This window comes from Tamandua tetradactyla, unplaced genomic scaffold (genome assembly GCF_023851605.1).
Source record: "Tamandua tetradactyla isolate mTamTet1 unplaced genomic scaffold, mTamTet1.pri scaffold_216_ctg1, whole genome shotgun sequence".
In the NCBI taxonomy this organism is placed as follows: domain Eukaryota; kingdom Metazoa; phylum Chordata; class Mammalia; order Pilosa; family Myrmecophagidae; genus Tamandua; species Tamandua tetradactyla.
This window is the reverse complement of record NW_027518325.1, coordinates 4211-13569: the sequence shown is the minus strand read 5'-3', so window position 1 is coordinate 13569 and position 9359 is coordinate 4211. Positions and strand designations below refer to the sequence as shown.

Sequence of the window (9359 nt, the reverse complement as noted above, 5' to 3'; positions counted from 1 at the left end):
TTATTTTTTTCATTTTTAAATTTTTTTTTGTTTGTTTGTTTTCTTTTAATTTTATTAGAACTAAATAGTCATAGCCCAGAAATTAAAACATACTCCTATCCTGGCCAAGGTAGCAAGAGGTCTAAGAAGCTGAAGGGAGGCCCTCAGGGTCCCCACTTTGCTACTCTAGAGATAAAGGGTGATAGGAAAGTGTAGAGAGCCGCTTTCCGGGTTTGGCCTAGTGGACACGCTGCAGCCTGCTCTAGAGTTCCCCCCGCCCATCGAGTGAGCCAAGATGGCGCTTTCGTCCTGCTTCCGCAAATGACGCACACGCCCACCAACCCTATCTTCCAATCACCTCTGTATACGTGGCACTAACCTATTGGGTTTGGGCACAGTATATAAGAGGTTACCCGGACGGGGTGGGTGGAGACGACCCACAGGGAGCCGTACCTGACGGCCGCATAGAGGTTGTTCCCCCGCGGGATATTTCGCCCGCGCGGAACCTGTAACAGAGAATGCAAGCTTAACTCCAGTAAAGGTCTGTGCTTACAACTGCTGCGTGTCTTGGATCTGTGTTTCTCACCAGCGCGGATTTGTCTGCGTCTGTCTCTCTCTCCCTCCTGTTCCCTCCGCCGGCCGGGGACCAGAAGCTGAGCGAGAAGTCGCGGACAAGTGGTGGCCCGTACGGGGAACCCTTCTGCTGCCTTTCCCCGAGCTGGTGAGGACGTGCTTCTCGGGTTCACGGCGGAACCTCCACGCCTGATCAACGTGAGAGGGTAAGTGCTTCCTATTACGTGAGAGTTAAGGGCTGTGGGCGTTCAGGTAGCCCCAGTGACTCGGAAGAGCTCTCCGAGTGATTAAAGTACAGTGCCGACTGCAAACATGGGGCAGTCAGGAAGTTCACCTTTATTACCCCCTTTAAAAACCCTTTTGAAGCAGCGGGGCATCTCGGTTAGGAAGAGTTCCCTCCTGCGGTTCCTTGAAGATGTTGCTACTTTTGCACCTTGGTTCGCCCACTCCGGGAGCCTTAGTCTGCCTTCTTGGTTAAAACTTGGTAATGACATAGAACGGGCGCGCCGGACGGGCCTTTGTATGGACCCGATCCTAGTCCCTATCTGGGAGACCGTCCGTGCTTGCCTTGAGGCAGAGTCTACTTCAGGCCTCAGTCCGTCTCCCGCCCTGCTACAGGCACGGCGCGCGCTCCAAGAAACTCAGTCAGCTTCGTCTGCGGACGGCTCCTGTAAGGGCAAGCCGCCGGAGTCAAACGCCAGTTCAGACAGCTCTGACTCAGAGTCAGATGGCGATGAGACCAATGGGGCAGACGCGCCTCTGTTGATCGATTGGGAGGGGCCTCCTATCTCACCCACGCGACCTTCCGCCCCGCCAGCGTCTGCTGCTGCGCCCCCGGGGATGCAACAGTTTCCGGTGAATGGTTTTGGTGATCTCGCCAAAAACCCTCACCACGGGCTCCCTCTGGTGGCCGAATCAAGTAATTACAGTGGCCCTCCTTTGCGAGACCCGGAACCCCTTACAGGCTGGTCGGGGGAGGGGCAGTTACGGCCGTGCCCCCCGCCCGAGTGGAGCAGGCGCTCAGCAGCGCTACTCTGAAAAGAATAAACCCCAGTGAGCCTTTTGAAGCCTGCGTGCTGCCGACAGAGTTACAGCCCACGGCAGTGCTATGGCAGCAAGAACCATTACTCTGGGTTCACCCTGGAGTTTCCCCAAAAAAGGTCCTAGAGCACTATCCTACAGCTGTTGCAGATCTGGCCTTAGAATCAATTAAAAGGGCCATACAACATTTCGGCCAGCAACCTGAAAACCTCAGAGTACCTTACTCTTCCCAGCAACTTGAGATACTCACTGGATGCATAGATCAATGGGCCATCCTCCGGTGTACATTTCTAGGAAGCATTAACAATCAATTCCCAAAAGCCCCCCTTTTGCAGTTTGTTACTCGACACCCAGTAATTTTTCCTAAAGTAACTTCGCCTAAGCCACTAGTGGGCGCCCCCACCGTGTACACGGACGGCTCCAGCTCCGGTTCAGGAGCATACTATATGGAAGGGGACACTCCCAAAACAGTGCTCTTCCAACCACAAAAACCTCAGTGGGTCGAATTGCAAGTCATTATTACAGTCCTGAAAGAATTCCCTGGCCCCCTGAATATTGTTTCTGATTCCTTGTACGTCGTAAATTCTGTAAAAGTTTTAGAGACAGTAGGCATTATAAAATGTTCCTCCACATAGAGGTCTGGTCCGATGGAAGGATGTCCTGTCGGGACAATGGCAAGGCCCTGACCCAGTGCTCAGCTGGGCCAGAGGCTCTGTTTGTGTTTTTCCCCAGGAGCCAGGACGTCAACCAGTGTGGGTTCCGGAAAGACTGGTGAGAACCGTGACATCGCCCGAGGAGACCACGGAGCTGTTGCCTAAAAAACCAACAAGCTTTCAACCTGAACCATCAGATCAGGTCTCCAACTCTGCTGATGACGGCGGCGACTGACGAGATGGCAACGAAAACGCCGGTCACCCTTCGATTGTTTAGAAGGGGGACCAGTTTTAATAACCCCCGTTGCCTTCGACCTTTCCAAACTGGGCGAGACTGTACAAAGTCTGTGGAACCGAGTCACCTCATGGTTCTCTTGGCCCAATTTGACTACTTGGATTCTCGTGGCAGTGGGACTATTAGTGGGCTTAGTCACTGTTAAATGTTTGTTAGAACGCTTGTTCCAGACACAGCAGCAACTACGTGTTTCTACCATGTTAGCTATGTCTTCCCAGTCAAATGTGGGTGTGCGTCCCTCCTCGATAGATAGCCCGTCTGAATCACCTGGGGCAAAGCTCTTGTCAGCAAGGTTTGTTGCAGGCTCCCTGGCCACTACCCGTGTTTAGCTAGGCACCAGAGGCTGTTAATTTTGCGCGCCTAGCCGCCTCGACGGTGGAGCTGCGGCCGCAGTCCTGGCCAGACTGGGCTTGGCTCTAGCCATTGCACCGAGGCCTCCGCAGCGTTTCCTATGCCCTGGCTGTCGCTCTCATAATCCCCGCTTGACCCAGTTGTGAGGCGAAGCACTGCAGGGAGGAGTCACGTGGTATCCAGTTCACGGACTCTCCGGTCTCTATATGAGGTGAGCATTCTGGTCGGTGCCAGAGGCTCCGTCGTGTGATGACGCGAGCCTAGTCCAGACTCCCCAAAGCACCAAACTATGTTGTGAGCCACTCAGGCCCACGGGAGCACCATCATCAATAGAGACACTGGGTACAAGAATACGGTCTACGGACCATGCCTCTTATAAAAACAAAAAGGGGGAGATGTAGAGAGCCGCTTTCCGGGTTTGGCCTAGTGGACACGCTGCAGCCTGCTCTAGAGTTCCCCCCGCCCATCGAGTGAGCCAAGATGGCGCTTTCGTCCTGCTTCCGCAAATGACGCACACGCCCACCAACCCTATCTTCCAATCACCTCTGTATACGTGGCACTAACCTATTGGGTTTGGGCACAGTATATAAGAGGTTACCCGGGCGGGGTGGGTGGAGACGACCCACAGGGAGCCGTACCTGACGGCCGCATAGAGGTTGTTCCCCCGCGGGATATTTCGCCCACGCGGAACCTGTAACAGAGAATGCAAGCTTAACTCCAGTAAAGGTCTGTGCTTACAACTGCTGCGTGTCTTGGATCTGTGTTTCTCACCAGCGCGGATTTGTCTGCGTCTGTCTCTCTCTCCCTCCTGTTCCCTCCGCCGGCCGGGGACCAGAAGCTGAGCGAGAAGTCGCGGACAGGAAAGGGCGTCAGGAAAGGGGGTGGGGAAAGTGTTAGGGATGAAGTGGGGGCCAGAGACAGTCTTAGATGACCAGAACCTTGGCTTCTTCATACTTAGCCTGGTAGAGGGGGATGCAGGGATTATCGTCCGAGCCATGGTGATCCTGGGGGTATTGAGTCTCATGTAGCAGTTGTACTTTCTGCTGGGCCGTCAAAGTCTCGGGAAGAGCTTTGCCTTGGAGGGCCTCTCCTTTAACAGATCCCACATCGTCAGCCAGGTTCCCCTCGGGAAGGTCCTGTCCGTTGTCGGCTCCAAGCTCCTGGGGGGCTGGGGACGCTGTTGTGTCCTGACCAGCAGGGCTCTGGGCAGCTGCCAGAAACATGCCGTGCTGTCCTTTGTGCTCACCAACAAGTGTTTTGTCGAGCTCCAGCATCTCGAGCAGTTGCATCGTCATGCCTCCCTTGTCATTTGCTCTGCAGCTAATGTCCTCCTGTAGACAGTGATGCTCTTTCATTACTGCCCTCTGATTTTGGTGGAGGGCAATGCACTCACCAACTGTGTCTATCTCTCCAGATAGCTGCAGGAAGCGATGTTCAAGCTCTTCCATCCGATCCTTCAAATCTAGTTGATCTTGCATAATTTCAGCAAAGCAGTGCTGCAGCTTCTTCATAGCCCCTTGCAGAGCCTGATTAATGTCCCCTGATACACTTTTCCCACCGGTCTCAGTGGGAGGGGCCGCCTCTGGCTCACACTGGGATGAGGTCTCCTGACGAGCCAGGTGCTGGCAGCGTCGCTTTTGCTCCTTCAGCTGCCTGGGAAGACGTGCCTCCTCTTCTTTAGCACTAGCTAGGGCCGATTTTAAAGGTGCCACCATGGCCTCTCGACTGTCTAGGTCTTCAGGGGTGCTCAGCTGTGGATGCTGCTCGTCTTCATCTGCTTGCTCACTCCCTACGGCATTTCCTTCCCCAGGCAGGGTCATGAGGCCCGACTGGGTCTGCAGTTGTTGGCTCTGTTGGTTGGCAGCTTCCAGGCGCCCCTGAGTCCCCTGCAATTCCTGGCACATCATCTCAGCCATAGCCTGGCTCTGAACTTCCTCGTGCTGCAGCTTTTCCACTCGCTGGGTCTGCAGCACTAACTGCTTTTGCGGCATCTCCTTCTCGGTGGCTAGCTGCTGATAGGCAGCCACGAGCTGCTGACAGGCAACTATATACTGCTGCAGGTGGCTCAGGTAGTGGTCACGCTGCTCTTGCAAAGCCTGAGCCTCTTTGCTCTTGAGTTCCATGGTCTCTTTGAGTTCTGCCAGGTGTTCCTGCAGCTCTCCCAGCTTCTTGGCCAGCTCTTTCTTAACATACCGTTCTGAATGCAGGGCACTGGTCACCTCCATATTTTCCTTGCTCAGCCTGATGAAGCCATTCTGTAGTTGTTCCAGCTGCTCCTTGAGCTCATGGTTTTGGGACAGAACATGGCTGATGGCGACCCGGTCGCTCTCCATGGTCTCCAGAATGTGTTTGCGATCTGCCGCCTGCTCTTCCCAGAGCTCAGCTTCCCGCTCCAGCTGCAGCAACCTCACCTCCTGCTCCTGATTCAGACGACTTAGGCCCTCGTTGTACTTCACCTGGGCCTGCAGCTGCCCTGCTAGGTGCTCCATTTCCTTCTGCAGCTCGCTCGCCTTGGCTTGCAGCCGCTGTTCTGTCTCGGAGGGCCCGGCTGGGGGTTTCTGGGGTGGGGTGGCCCCCTCCTCCAGGGTCTGCCGTAACTGCTGGTGGTCGTTTAGACCTCCAGGTTGCAGTGGTGGTGGTTTTGCAAGTTCTCTCATCTGCAGCTTCTTGTGCAGCTCGTCCATCCCTTGCTGCATGGCTGACTTTTCCATGAGCAGAACCCGAAGTTTCTCTTCTGTATTAGTTAGGGTTTTCTGGAGAAACAGTATCAACAGGGAACACTTGCAAATGTAAAATTTATGAAAGTGTCTCACGTGACCGCAGGAACGCAGAGTCCAAAATCCACAGGGCAGGCTGCGAAGCCGATGACTCCAATGGATGGCCTGGATGAACTCCACAGGAGAGGCTCACCAGCCACGGCAGGAATGCACCCTGTCTTCTCTGAGTCCTCCTTAAAAGGCTTCCCATGATTGCATTTAGCATCACGAATTGCAGAAGACACTCCCCTTTGGCTGATTACAAATGGAATCAGCTGTGGATGTAGCTGACGTGATCATGACCTAATCCTATGAAATGTCCTCATTGCAACAGACAGGCCAGTGCTTGCCCAATCAGATGAACAGGTACCACAACTTGGCCAAGTTGACACCTGTCCCTAACCATGACAGTCCACCCCTTGTCAACTTGGCACCTATGCCTTAGACCATACTTAATTTCCAAATGAAAACAAAATAAGCGCACATTTTTTCTTTTACCTGACAATACTCAACTGTCCTGAATATAACTGGAAACACATTAAATCTCTCCAGAATAGGGTGCAAATCCTTGGGCGACATTCATTCTTAAACTTGATATCTTACAACTTAAATAGTATAACACAAACAAAACAGCATTACAGTCCTCGTTTCTGTAACTGATCACGTGGTCGAAGTTCATATTTATCACTACCTTCTTCCACTACCCATTCCATGTTCCCTTTCCCCTCAGCAAGCACTTCAGCTGGCCGTGGTTCTTTGCCTGGTGGGGTGACCCAAACCTTCATTCCTGAAGTCTCAGAGCCATTAGTGGTCCTGCCTGGATTGTGTTGTTGCAGTTTTCCATTGATTTTAATCACAGGGCATGGTAGTACTAATAGATGCCCCAGGGGCTCTCCTATATTCCAAGACAACTCTTCTTTACCTCCATTATGTTGTTGCAGTCCTACTTCCTTCTGATAGTCAGGGTCAATTACCCCAGACAATAATGTAATCCCCTTCTTGGTGTGTTGATCCAGAGGCATAAGTAGCCCAAAGTGGCCAGGTGGCAATCTTAACTTCCAGTTCAGTGGTATCACTGTTGTTTCTCCTGGAGAAAGCACACCCCATTTTGGAACTAAAACCTGTAGACCAGCAGAACTCAGGGTAGCAGGGACAGGAAGCAAAAATTTTCCTAGTGGATCACTAGGAGCAATAGTGAGTGGCACCACACCCATTTCCACCCCTTGGTTCCTGGACCCATGGATCCTGGCTATGGGAGAAACAGCAGCATACAGCGGATGCTGATTCAGAGCGTACACAGCTTCCTGGAGGACATTACCCCAGCCTTTCAAGTTTTTGCCACCTAGTTGGCACCGTAATTGAGTTTTCAAAAGGCCATTCCACCGTTCTATCAATCCAGCTGCTTCTGGATGATGGGGAACATGGTAAGACCAGAGAATTCCATGAGCATGTGCCCATTCCCGCACTTCGTTTGCTGTGAAGTGTGTTCCTTGATCCGAAGCAATGCTATGTGGAATACCGTGACGATGGATAAGGCATTCTGTAAGCCCACGGATAGTAGTTTTGGCAGAAGCATTGCGTGCAGGGAAAGCAAACCCATATCCAGAGTATGTATCTATTCCAGTTAGAACAAATCGCTGCCCCTTCCATGAAGGGAGTGGTCCAATGTAATCAACCTGCCACCATGTAGCTGGCTGGTCACCTCGGGGAATGGTGCCATATCGGGGGCTGAGTGTGGGTCTCTGCTGTTGGCAGATTGGGCACTCAGCAGTGGCTGTAGCCAGGTCAGCCTTGGTGAGTGGAAGTCCATGTTGCTGAGCCCATGCATAACCTCCATCCCTACCACCATGACCACTTTGTTCATGAGCCCATTGGGCAGTAACAGGAGTTGCTGGGAAAAGAGGCTGACCGGTATCCATAGAACGGGTCATCTTATCCACTTGATTATTAAAATCTTCCTCTGCTGAAGTCACCCTCTGGTGTGCATTCACATGGGACACAAATATCTTCATGTTTTTAGCCCACTCAGAAAGGTCTATCCACATACTTCTTCCCCAGACCCTTTGTCACCAATTTTCCAATTATGGTCTTTCCAAGTCCCTGACCATCCAGCCAAACCATTAGCAACAGCCCATGAGTCAGTATACAAACACACCTCTGGCCAGTTTTCCTTCCAAGCAAAATGAAGAACCAGGTGCACTGCTCGAAGTTCTGCCCACTGGGAGGATTTCCCCTCACCACTGTCCTTCAAGGACACCCCAGAAAGGGGTTGTAATGCTGCAGCTGTCCACTTTCGGGTGGTACCTGCATATCGTGCTGAATCATCTGTAAACCAGGCCCGAGTTTTCTCTTCCTCAGTCAATTCACTGTAAGGAACTCCCCAAGAGGCCATAGCTCTGGTCTGGGAAAGAGAAGGTAATGTGGCAGCAGGAGTGGAAACCATGGGCATTTGTGCCACTTCTTCATGTAACTTACTTGTGCCTTCAGGACCTGCTCTGGCTCTATCTCGTATATACCATTTCCACTTTACAATAGAGTGCTGCTGTGCACGCCCAACTTTATGGCGTGGTGGGTCAGACAACACCCAACTCATGATAGGCAACTCAGGTCTCATGGTAACTTGGTGGCCCATGGTTAAGCGTTCAGTCTCTACTAAGGCCCAGTAGCAGGCCAAAAGCTGTTTCTCAAAAGGAGAGTAGTTATCTGCAGCAGATGGTAAGGCTTTGCTCCAAAATCCTAAGGGTCTGCGTTGTGATTCTCCTATAGGGGCCTGCCAAAGGCTCCAGACAGCATCTCTATTTGCCACTGACACTTCCAGCACCATTGGATCTGCTGGATCATACGGCCCAAGTGGCAGAGCAGCTTGCACAGCAGCCTGGACCTGTCGTAGAGCCTCCTCTTGTTCAGGTCCCCACTCAAAATTAGCAGCTTTTCTGGTCACTCGATAAATGGGCCGGAGTAGCACACCCAAATGAGGAATATGTTGTCGCCAAAATCCAAAAAGACCAACTACGCGTTGTGCCTCTTTTTTGGTTGTGGGAGGGGCCAGATGCAGCAATTTATCCTTCACCTTAGAAGGGATATCTCAACATGCCCCACACCACTGGACACCTAGAAATTTTACTGAGGTGGAAGGCCCCTGTATTTTTGTTGGATTTATCTCCCATCCTCTGACACGCAAATGCCTTAGCAGTAAATCTAGAGTAGTTGCTACTTCATGCTCACTAGGTCCAATCAACATGATATCATCAATATAATGGACCAGTGTGATGTCTTGTGGGAGGCAGAAACGATCAAGGTCTCTGCGAACAAGATTATGACATAGGGCTGGAGAGTTGATATACCCCTGAGGTAGGACAGTGAAAGTATATTGCTGACCTTGCCAGCTGAAAGCAAACTGTTTCTGGTGGTCCTTACTAATAGCTATTGAGAAAAAAGCATTTGCCAGATCAATAGCTGCATACCGGGTACCAGGGGATGTATTGATTTGCTCAAGCAATGATACTACATCTGGAACAGCAGCTGCAATTGGAGTTACCACCTGGTTGAGTTTACGATAATCCACTGTCATTCTCCAAGACCCATCTGTTTTCTGCACAGGCCAAATAGGAGAGTTGAATGGGGATGTGGTGGGAATCACCACCCCTGCATCTTTCAAGTCCTTAAGAGTGGCAGTAGTCTCTGCAATCCCTCCAGGAATACGGTATTGCT

General features: G+C 51.8%; 1 pseudogene; it reads right to left on the bottom strand.

Moving 5' to 3' along the window:
• Positions 1-3753: 3753 nt before the first annotated feature.
• Positions 3754-7820, bottom strand: LOC143673230 (golgin subfamily A member 2 pseudogene; annotated as a pseudogene).
• Positions 7821-9359: the final 1539 nt, after the last annotated feature.